This window comes from Schistocerca cancellata, chromosome 2, assembly GCF_023864275.1.
Source record: "Schistocerca cancellata isolate TAMUIC-IGC-003103 chromosome 2, iqSchCanc2.1, whole genome shotgun sequence".
Taxonomy (NCBI): domain Eukaryota; kingdom Metazoa; phylum Arthropoda; class Insecta; order Orthoptera; family Acrididae; genus Schistocerca; species Schistocerca cancellata.
In genome coordinates this window covers 1,046,567,297-1,046,579,588 of record NC_064627.1, presented here as the reverse complement: position 1 = coordinate 1,046,579,588, position 12,292 = coordinate 1,046,567,297, and the positions used below count along the sequence as shown (strand labels likewise).

Here is a 12,292-nt window from a genome sequence, read left to right as displayed (position 1 = left end):
CACAGGCAACAGAGCATGCACAATGTCGGCACTAGTACAGTGTATATCCACCTTTCGCAGCAATGCAGGCTGCTATTCTCCCATGGAGACGATCGTAGAGATGCTGGATGTAGTCCTGTGGAACGGCTTGCCATGCCATTTCCACCTGGCGCCTCAGTTGGACCAGCGTTCGTGCTGGACGTGCAGACCGCGTGAGACGACGCTTCATCCAGTCCCAAACATGCTCAATGGGGGACAGATCCGGAGATCTTGCTGGCCAGGGTAGTTGACTTACACCTTCTAGAGCACGTTGGGAGGCACGGGATACATGCGGACGTGCATTGTCCTGTTGGAACAGCAAGTTCCCTTGCCGGTCTAGGAATGGTAGAACGATGGGTTCGATGACGGTTTGGATGTACCGTGCACTATTCAGTGTCCCCTCGACGATCACCAGTGGTGTACGGCCAGTGTAGGAGATCGCTCCCCACACCATGATGCTGGGTGTTGGCCCTGTGTGCCTCGGTCGTATGCAGTCCTGATTGTGGCGCTCACCTGCACGGCGCCAAACACGCATACGACCATCATTGGCACCAAGGCAGAAGCGACTCTCATCGCTGAAGACGACACGTCTCCATTCGTCCCTCCATTCACGCCTGTCGCGACACCACTGGAGGCGGGCTGCACGATGTTGGGGCGTGAGCGGAAGACGGCCTAACGGTGTGCGCGACCGTAGCCCAGCTTCATGGAGACGGTTGCGAATGGTCCTCGCCGATACCCCAGGAGCAACAGTGTCCCTAATTTGCTGGGAAGTGGCGGTGCGGTCCCCTACGGCACTGCGTAGGATCCTACGGTCTTGGCGTGCATCCGTGCGTCGCTGCGGTCCGGTCCCAGGTCGACGGGCACGTGCACCTTCCGCCGACCACTGGCGACAACATCGATGTACTGTGGAGACCTCACGCCCCACGTGTTGAGCAATTCGGCGGTACGTCCACCCGGCCTCCCGCATGCCCACTATACGCCCTCGCTCAAAGTCCGTCAACTGCACATACGGTTCACGTCCACGCTGTCGCGGCATGCTACCAGTGTTAAAGACTGCGATGGAGCTCCGTATGCCACGGCAAACTGGCTGACACTGACGGCGGCGGTGCACAAATGCTGCGCAGCTAGCGCCATTCGACGGCCAACACCGCGGTTCCTGGTGTGTCCGCTGTGCCGTGCGTGTGATCATTGCTTGTACAGCCCTCTCGCAGTGTCCGGAGCAAGTATGGTGGGTCTGACACACCGGTGTCAATGTGTTCTTTTTTCCATTTCCAGGAGTGTACATTTTGAAAAAAAAAGCCCACACTATGTATAAATAAAAAAACAGACAGATAAACAAGGGTTAATGAAAATTATTTCAGCAGTGAAAAAGTAACAATTATTTGACGAGAAAAATTATTTTCGTTGTCATTTGGCACATAACAAGAAAAAGGATAAAACGAAAAAGCGCTATTTACTGCATTCTTCATATTGTTTGATGAATTTGCAGGAATATATTTTCTCGAGCAAATAAATGCATTTGATCTGAAATGTTTGGTCGACACTTCTCCCATTCTTTCAGTTCTCAAGAGCACACAGAATTTACTACATGACATGACATGGCAAGAACTTCCACAATGAATTCTGTTTTCCTGATTAATAAACCCTAGTATCAATGCATCATTGCTTGTTCCTACATTTTGTTTTAGATTTTTTCATATAAAGAATAGTCCCTCATCACCTCGCTTTTATCGTTCACAAGCCAAACTGCTCAGCAGACAACTCTTATAACACAATATTTTGGCACTGACTCGTAAACGAAAATTACGACTTGAAACAGACGAGAGTCAGTACAGTAATTGGGCTCACTCATTAAGAGAACTCTGAACATGGACCAGTATGTTTATTTCAACAATAACTGCGTCTCGCAATGTTAACCATAGCTAAACAGTTATTTATAAAGAAATTTAATGCCGAACCTTACTATCCACGCAGATGCGCCCTCATGAACTTTCCTGCTTGGAGATATTGACGCGTGAAACACTTACAGCTCAACAAAATGCCCGACATAAAAAAAACACCAAAGTCTGAGACAATGGAAGAAGCTGACGGAATACACGCAAGCTTTAAGGGTTTTCACATAAAAAATTTGGAGGCATAACTTTTCAGCATGCCCTCGTATCCAGAACCTAACGAGTCAATATATTGGTGTGCAACTTTCTCTAACTTATAGGGGACATAACTGCGAAATTTCAGAGGTAGCAAAATAATTTTCAACGTTTATAACTGCCGAACTACGACATTCAAGTTTTTAATGGAAATATATACTCGGGAGAAACCTTGGAAGAGGACTTCGATGGCTTAACATGTGTGGAAGTGATGTTCCATGATACATGGAATTTCTTCTTTTCGACAAACTTGTTTCCTTTTAGATCCCTTTTTTTAGTTTTCTGCCCAGAAAGAAACCCAGAGTTATGTTATTCATGGATGATATTTTGCGTATGTGGACTGTATGTTATTGCTGCTACAATGTTAGTTGGCTTTTCTCTAGTAAGTTGCCATTGTTCTTCGCTGGGGCATTTTATTCTTCACATTTACTGTCTGCAAAGTTTTTCAAACTTAATTGTACAGCATGATCGTGATGGCTTAGCAGGATATGTGTATAACCCCATCGCTTCTCTAACACGCTGACGACACTTTCTATATACAACCATAGCAATATTTCGACTGTCGTAAACATTGAGAAATCCGAGTAGCTTCACGAGAAATTTGTCTTGATATGCTGCGCTACTGTCAGTCCTATTCGAGGGAGAGGGAAATTTTATCAAAAATCAATGAAGGCGCAGTATGGCGATGAAATCTGGGGCCGCTGGCAGAGTGTGGTAAGAGGCGACAGCCAGCGGGCCAGGCAAGGTAAACATGGCACTCGCGGACGCGGAGCTGCGACGTCGGTACTGAACGCACGATTTGTTTTGAGTGGAGCAACAACGAGGCAGGAAACTGCAGCGTTGCTTTAAGTTATTGCAATGCATGCGGTGGGGCACTAGGCCAGAGCCAAGAGTGGCGATTTGTAAGTGGCAGACGTGTGGGAATTTATCCCTGCCATAGTTTCTGTATCTCTCTGACACTACGTCAGAAGCGATGGAGAAACCAAGATTGGCAATTTTAGCTTGGGACAGAGTGTGCCAGGTCAGTCGAGCATCGGGACGGACCTGTGCTGGTCTACACTTATAGGGGCCAGTCTGGCAGCAATGTTATAAGCCTTCTGCATAAACTTGTACTTTGTTTCTATGTACTTGTTGGGGCTACAGGGTGTTTCAAAAATGACCGGTATATTTGAAACGGCAATAAAAACTAAACGAGCAGCGATAGAAATACACCGTTTGTTGCAATATGCTTGGGACAACAGTACATTTTCAGGCGGACAAACTTTCTAAATTACAGTAGTTACAATTTTCAACAACAGATGGCGCTGCAAGTGATGTGAAAGATATAGAAGACAACGCAGTCTGTGGGTGCGCCATTCTGTACGTCGTCTTTCTGCTGTAAGCGTGTGCTGTTCACAGCGTGCAAGTGTGCTGTAGACAACATGGTTTATTCCTTAGAACAGAGGATTTTTCTGGTGTTGGAATTCCACCGCCTAGAACACAGTGTTGTTGCAACAAGACGAAGTTTTCAACGGAGGTTTAATGTAACCAAAGGACCGAAAAGCGATACAATAAAGGATCTGTTTGAAAAATTTCAACGGACTGGGAACGTGACGGATGAACGTGCTGGAAAGGTAGGGCGACCGCGTACGGCAACCACAGAGGGCAACGCGCAGCTAGTGCAGCAGGTGATCCAACAGCGGCCTCGGGTTTCCGTTCGCCGCGTTGCAGCTGCGGTCCAAATGACGCCAACGTCCACGTGTCGTCTCATGCGCCAGAGTTTACACCTCTATCCATACAAAATTCAAACGCGGCAACCCCTCAGCGCCGCTACCATTGCTGCACGAGAGACATTCGCTAACGATATAGTGCACAGGATTGATGACGGCGATATGCATGTGGGCAGCATTTGGTTTACTGACGAAGCTTATTTTTACCTGGACGGCTTCGTCAATAAACAGAACTGGCGCATATGGGGAACCGAAAAGCCCCATGTTGCAGTCCCATCGTCCCTGCATCCTCAAAAAGTACTGGTCTGGGCCGCCATTTCTTCCAAAGGAATCATTGGCCCATTTTTCAAATCCGAAACGATTACTGCATCACGCTATCTGGATATTCTTCGTGAATTTGTGGCGGTACAAACTGCCTTAGACGACACTGCGAACACCTCGTGGTTTATGCAAGATGGTGCCCGGCCACATCGCACGGCCGACGTCTTTAATTTCCTGAATGAATATTTCGATGATCGTGTGATTACTTTGGGCTATCCGAAACATACAGGAGGCGGCGTGGATTGGCCTCCCTATTCGCCAGACATCAACCCCTGTAACTTCTTTCTGTGGGGACACTTGAAAGACCAGGTGTACCGCCAGAATCCAGAAACAATTGAGCAGCTGAAGCAGTACATCTCATCTGCATGTGAAGCCATTCCGCCAGACACGTTGTCAAAGGTTTCGGGTAATTTCATTCATAGACTACGCCATATTATTGCTATGCATGGTGGATATGTGGAAAATATCGTACTATAGAGTTTCCCAGACCGCAGCGCCATCTGTTGTTGACAATTGTAACTACTGTAATTCCGAAAGTTTGTCTGCCTGAAAATGTACTGTTGTCCCAAGCATATTGCAACAAACGGTGTATTTCTATCGCTGCTCGTTTAGTTTTTATTGCCGTTTCAAATATACCGGTCATTTTTGAAACACCCTGTATATTCCGCCTCTGGGGACACAACACCGGGGCAGGAAGGAACGGCAGCATGGAACTTGGAGATTGTACGGTCTGCCTGAAGGAGAGCAGTCACAGTGGTCTGCAATGGGTCCAGGAGGGGCTCGATCCCACTCGAGTCTACGGGCCACATTCGCTTCCCACCTGGCGTACCGGGGATCGGGCGAGGCGTACGCTGTGGGAGGTGCAGCAGCGCCAGAGACGGATGCGGGCGTTGCCATCCGGCAAGCACCACTAGCGGCAAGTTGCGGCACAGCGTCCAAGAGGGTGCAGGTTCGAGTCCGGTCCTGCCCTGGGGGCAGCAGCAGCCCGAGGGCCACAGGTGCCCAGTACACCCACCTTCGTCCCATGGTCGGACAGAGCAGGCCAAACAGGGCTGAGGGCAGCAAGGTCCAGGGGCTGTAGCAGTCTCCAGAATCGCGGGCAGTGGAGCGGCGCCAGTCGCAACGCCCCGGCGGGCGGCGACTGGCAGAGCACGACAGACTTCCATCGGCGGGCGACCTTGATGATGGCAGCAGCGACGTCGGCATATCAGGAGTTCGCTGAGCCAGCTGGACCAGTGGGACAGCTCGCGTTGCCACGCTGACATTACGCTTCACCCATAGAGTACTGTAAATTGGTTGAATAAACGGATGTTACCGAATACCGCTGAATCACTCTACACTGCCTCTCGACGCTCTTGGCCGGCCGCAATGGTTGAGCGGTTCTAGGTGCTTCTGTCTGGAACCGCGCGACCACTACGGTCGCAGGTTCGCATTTTGCCTCGGGCATGGATGTGTGTGATGTCCTTAGGTTGGTTAGGTTTAAGTGGTTCTAAGTTCTAGGTGCTGATGGCCTCAGATGTTAAGTCCCTTAGTGCTCAGAGCCATTTGAACCATTTGAACGCTCTTGAACTTGCTCGGCCTCCTGACAAAATGCGGAGTGGTGGGTCCCAGCTTCAGCTCTGCCAACTTGAGTCTCGGGTTCGACACCCCAACTCTGTAGCAGATAATTACAAAAGCAGACTACAGACTAATGGACTTTTAGTGTAGAGGTAAACAGAATAACGATGCCTGAGTTACGTGTTTGTTTACATGTGCTATGGGGGAAAATACGTTGCGGCAACCGAGTGAGGTGGCAAAGTGGTTAGCACACTGGGCGCCCATTCGGGAGACTGACGGTTCAAACTCGAGTTCGGCCTTTCTGATTTAGGTTTTCCGTGATTTCCCTAAATCGCTTCTGACAAATGCCGGGATGATTCGTTTGAAAGAGCATGGCCTAATTCCTTCGCCATCCTTCCCTAATCTGATGTGACTGATGAGTTTGTTGTTTAGTCTCTTTCCCCAAATCAACCAAACAACTAACTTTGTGCCACCTTTTCTCTTGGAGGAAGGACTGCCGTTTACAGCTCTATTATCTTGTTACTATTTAATCAAGTTCCACATTTTATGTTATGCCGCTGTAGATGTTTCCAAGGCCACAGATAAAGTATGTAGTTCCATTAAAAATGTCTACGACGTATTTGGGCAACTATAAACATACGTGGGATTTATCACAATGTGCACAATAAATTAGTGCGGTCATGCCAATGTTACAAAACCGTTAATATATAGAGCTGCATTTCCAGCATGAAATTTTCACTCTGTAGCGGAGTGTGCGCTGATATGAAACTTCATGGCAGTGTGAAAATTTCATTCTGGAAGAATCCTTCATTCTGTGGCTAAGCCATTCTTCCAGGAGGTCTGCAGGAGAGCTTCTGTGATGTTTGGAACGTAGGAGACGAGGTACTAGCGGAATAAAAACTGAGAGGAGGGGTTGTGTGTCATGCTTAAGTAGCTCAGATGGTAGAGCTATTGCCGGCGAAAGGTAAAGGTCTCGAGTTCGAGTCTCAGTTCGGTATGCAGTTTTTATCTACCAGGAAGTTTCAAGGCTACATTTATTTCGAAACGCTACAAGTGATGTGTAAATTACAAAGTGATAAACTATCCTAGTTTGATTTTTCATCGTCCCAGATGCCCAAGTACTGATAAAAAGCATTTCAACAATAAGTGTATCGGTCGTGACTCGCCAGTGCAGTGGCATTCCAGTTCTCTCGACTTGAACCCAGTTGATTTTTTTGTTTGGGGATACTTATGAGTTTTGATGTATTCGAGCCCTGATGACAGCGTCGATCAACTCTCTGAACGCATTGTGGATGCTTGTCTCTATCTGCATCTACATCTGAATCTGTTCTCTGCAGACCACGTGAATTGTGGCTAAGTGGATCACTTGTTATATTGTATTTGTCCTCAAGTGCACATCTGCAGTTCGGATCCTCGGGGACTCGGTTATAAGACTAACATGAACTGTGTCGTAACACGTCGTATTAGGGAAATGATTAGTTTCCTTTCCCATGTTTTTTAAGGATTATTTGGTTGTTTTATTGTCGTCTACCCACTCCATTTCGCTTGCAAGTACCATAGTAAGACACCCCGTATTGTGGATATCCTGCTTAAAATACCTTACCTTATACTGGAATGGCCAATATTCAGAGATATGACAGGAACGATCGTTCGAAGCGGCGAACTTCATATGGACATATGCACTAACCAGAATGGTTTCATAGATAGAACACATTTAATGTACATTTTTACTTATGTTCGGCATTATTCAATACATTGTCAGGTTTAGACATCTGCACATGCACGACATGCGTCTTATAAAGTTTCAATTGAAAAATCCGATCAGGAATTCGACGTGTCGGAAAGCGCCGACGGTATTCTTCGACAGCAACAGGAGCACTACCGTCGCAGAAGCTATACAATAGCTGTATATTCTTTTTTAGTGTGGCTACGTGGCATTTTAGCCAGCACATGTATAAACACAGTTAATCGATGCTTCTGTCTGATACACTCAGGCCCTCGCAATAACTAATTCACAATACGGCATGGACAACTGCGCCGTTCAACGGACTAGTTTAATGACAGTAAGAAATCCCGAGCAACGAGACTGAAAGCAACGATATAAGCTGGACTAGAACAAAGCGTCAGAGAGGTGTTCTGGGTAAGACATACGAACGCGCCACTAATCGAAACACAAATGTACAATGAATATCTTCTCTCTCATAAATCATTAGGAATAGGGTATATGGCCATACGACGTATTTTTCTTTAAATGAGCTTTGCTACATATCCCTGAATACTGACCATTCCTCCAGGGACAACATAAAAGTTCACAATTATTGAATTACTTGAAAAAAATGTAAATTAGTTACAAACTACGGCGTGCACACACTTTATTCAACATGTAAACTTTCTTTCTTTCTCTTGTGCCTTTGTCCCGCAGGTCAGCATGGTTAATCGGATTTGGCAATGTTAGATTAAGGGGTGGCCGGATGCCCTTCCTGCCGCCACCCCGTACCCCCCCAGGACGGAATTAGTGTCCCCCAACTGTCTGCGTCTAGTGTAACCCATGGAATAATGCGAAAGTGTTCAGATGTCTGTGAGCCATGTAACTGAGGCGGGACGTGGGGACCAGCCCTAGGGGGGTGTGGAAAACCGCCTAAAAACCACATCCAGGCCGGCGGGCGCACCAACCGTCGTCGTTAATCCGCCGGGCGGATTCGATCCGGGGCCGGCGCGCCTACCCGAGTCCACGAAGCAGCGCATTAGCATTATCGGCTAACGTGGCGGGTTTTTATTCAACATGTAAACATTACTACAGATATTAGGATTAGGTTATGACGTGTTCGATATGCCTGCCATCATTGGTGACGATGTGGCGCAGACGAATAGCGAAATTCTGCTTGATCCGAAGAAGTGTCGAGACATCTATGCTGTCGATGACCTTCTGATTGGCTGTTTTCATCTCAGCAATGGTTTTGGGGTTATTGCTGTGCATCTTGTCTTTAAGACAGACCCACCAAAAGGAGTGGCACGTGTTCAGATCCGGAGAATACGGCGGTCAATCGAGGCTCATGACGTGGCCTTTGGGTACCCCAGAGCCAGAATGTGGTCCCCACTTCCAGGACATAAAACTCTCTCCTGATTCGATGGGGTCGAGCTCCTTCTTACATGAAGTCAGGGTCACCTTGGATAATGTGGATGAAATCACCTTCCAAAACCTTCACTTACCGTTCGGTAGTCACCGTGCCATCGAGGAATATCGCACCGATTATTCCGTGACTGGACATTGCACACCAAACAGTCACCCGTTGTGGGTGTAGCGACTTCTCGATTGCGAAATGCGCATTCTCATTCCTCCAAATGAGCTGTACCGTGACATTTTCACGTGCAAATGGCCGACAACAACAAGGTGAGTGCGCATGCACATACTAATTCCCATCATGCCCCGCGGGCAACCGTGCAGTTTGAATGTCCGAACGCAAACCGTTCAGACGTTATGACGATTTTATTTCGTATAGTTGAAGAATTGTCACTCTGTATGTTCGACTCACTAGGAAAAAGTGAGAGACACGGTCACATACAGGTCATAGTTCTCTGACGATGTTGTCTTCACATCAAATGATATCACAGGAAATGGAAACCAGCGCAGTGTAATTTTTCGGATGTGTTGTTATTAGTAAACTGTCATAAATAAAGATAAGTAAAACCCAATTGTATTTGATCACAGTTTGTCTCTGGCATCTTGACTCAGTCACGTGGCGACGTTACGAAGCAATATAAATTGGGATAAGTGGAAGAGAGAAAAAAGATTTTCGGGTAGCCGTAGATTCCCAGATAACAGCTGCGAGAGGGCAAAGGAAATGATACGCAACAGTGCTGTGTGAGATTTTATTATTATTTCTGTATTTAAGCATCAAGCACTGCTGTAACGGTTCAACTGTGTTCTTGAGACAAACGGGCCGGTTTATTCTTTTGGAAAAAGTTAGAGATATTTTCGGGGGTCTTAAACTGGCAACGTATGGAAAAACATTGTTAGTTGCCGTAATCGGTATGTCGGTATTCGATATTCGATTTTGACAGCCAGACCGTTTCCAACTGCATCCCTCGTCAAGAGGAGATAACAGACATAGGGATGTGAGAAGTAGTATCGGAAAGTCATTATTGCTTTGTAATGGCTATGCTAACTGACACCCTCCATCGTGCTCCATACAGCGGTTTGAGGAATTTCGTTATGTATACAGAAACAAATTTCTAAGCATAATTTATCTTGAGGTAGTGTTTCTCCCTAGTGGCATAAGTTTGTTTTTGGGGAAGTTCCACATTGAGCAAACACATTTTCTTCTTCTTTTGTACCCAGACTTGTTTCTCTGAAGTTACATAATCTTCAGTGGGTTCTTTATCTGCTTTCTATCAAATAACAGGAAAGACTACTTCTTACAATCTGTACAACTACTTTAATTAAAAACTGAAATTCTGACTGTACAGACAGTTAAAAGTAATTTTTCCTGTTATTTGTTAGAAACGAAATAAAAGGAAACTTCTGAACATGCTGTAATTTCAACGAAACAATTCTGAGTAAAAAAAAAAAAAAATAGTGTCCGATCAAGGCTGAACATAAAAAGAAATATATTCATACATTACTGAAAGACAATGCATAAGATACACGCCGAAAATACTTCAGAAACAAGCACAAAGTTAGAAGTACTGGTTGTTACTGACCTCAGTCACGGATGCCGCAAGTGAGCGCTGTTACCTGGGAAGTGAGGATGAGTGGGGTGTGCACCTCAGCACGGTTATATAGCGAGCAGCAGGCCTGTTTTTCCCAAGGACGAGCAAAGAGACTGCTGGTCTGCGAGCGCGTAGCCAATGAGCGTCAGCACCAACCTCGAAGAAAGTGCGATTATAGCTAACGACGCATCGACGCTGTATGAATGTTCAATTTCAGTGTCGCCAGGCGTAGCTGTTGAGATTTCTCTTGCCGTTATCTGCTCTGAAACGAGTCTAGTAGGTCACGCAGTTATTTACATGATGGGCTGGAAATAATTGGCAGCCATTCATGTGGAAAGTTTGGTATTAATCTTCTTTAATGACTTCGGCTTCTAACACAACAGTTGCTGACATGTATAGATCTCGCTACCATGGAGAGGTAGGGCCAAATACAAAATGAAACCTGCAACGTAATCAGCGGTTCTTTGAAGACGACAAGTCTGTGCATCGTGTACTTTTTTTCTGTTATATTGCCTTCAGATAATCGTCAACCAGTCTTGTGCCTGTAAGGAATCCTCGTCCTGTTCTTAGACTTTAGGCTCTCTGTGGTTTTCCTGAACTACATCAAGCGACTGACGATATTCTCGTTTTACTACATGTAGTTACTTAGGTGGTTTCTTAGTTCCATGTTCCGTACATATTATTCGCGATAATTGTTATGACGTGGAGCGTGTCAGTTGAGCAAAATCTTACAATACTGGAGTATGTGCTGGCCTTTTACATGTTTGTAATTGACAAATTATTTCTATTAAAGAACTCGTCTGTGGTGTAGAAACAGTTGCTAAGGAGAAACGGCTTTGAAACTTCCTGGCAGTTTAAAACTGTGTGCCGGACCGAGATTCGAATTCGGAACCTTTGCCTATCGGGGGCAAGTGCTCCAGCATTTTTTTTTTTTTTTGGTTGATCTAATTTTGTTCTATATTGTTCCTTGAATTCGTTCTGAGCGGACGTCCGATGACACCCATTTAGGTTCTTGATCCATTCACTCAGTTTTTTGTTACAGAGGGTAGCTAACCGTCTGACCGAACACGAACACCAACTGAGCTACCCAAGCACGGCTGACGCCCCGTCCTCACAGCTTTATTTCCGGCAGTACGTCGTCTCCTGCCTTCCAAACTTCACAGGAGCTCTCCTGCGAACCTTGCAGAACTTTCATTCTAGTAACAGCTTTGCTGTTGTTTGTTTAGGGCGGTCAACATCGTGGTTATCGGCACCCTTGCAAATCCTACATGACATGAATGGGGTTAAAACCTACAAAATGTAGACATGTCAGAATCTAGATAAGATCGCATTTAATTTATCCATTTTATTAGTTCTTTAGCTCTCTGGCTATGGATCAAATTACCTTAAGAAATATAGCAAGGAGCCACTTCTTCACGTATTTTTAAAACTAATCTCCACCCGAACAGGCCATGAAGGCCCAATGGTACCGACCGGCCGCCGTGTCATCCCCCGTCCATGGGCATCACTTGATGAGAATATGGAGGGGCATGTGGTCAGCACGCCGGCGCTCCGCAAACCGGATGGCCACCCCTCCAAGTGCTAGCCCTGACCGACACCGCTTAACTTCGCTCATCTGACGGGAACTGGTGTGACCACTGTGTCAAGCAAGTATTTTTACTTGTTTTTATACGCGTTTCGTGGCTTCATCCATGCTCAGTTAGCGTAATACATATTTGAATCTTCAGCAAGTACATCTCTTAAAATATCGACAGCAAAGAGAAGGCTGCAGCCGCTCTGTGCAAAATAATTATTTTGTTTGCTTACTACACTTTGCGAGTTGTATTATGC

General features: G+C 46.1%; 1 protein-coding gene across 1 annotated transcript in view; it reads right to left on the bottom strand.

Moving 5' to 3' along the window:
• LOC126163026 (juvenile hormone acid O-methyltransferase-like) overlaps nucleotides 1-10,504 on the bottom strand; it is an 84,746-nt gene extending 74,242 nt beyond the window's left edge. The window contains exon 1 of the mRNA XM_049919894.1: nucleotides 10,454-10,504. The gene's annotated coding sequence lies outside the window, so the exon portion shown is untranslated. The remainder of the gene's footprint in view (nucleotides 1-10,453) is intronic.
• Between the last annotated feature and the right edge of the window lie 1,788 nt (nucleotides 10,505-12,292).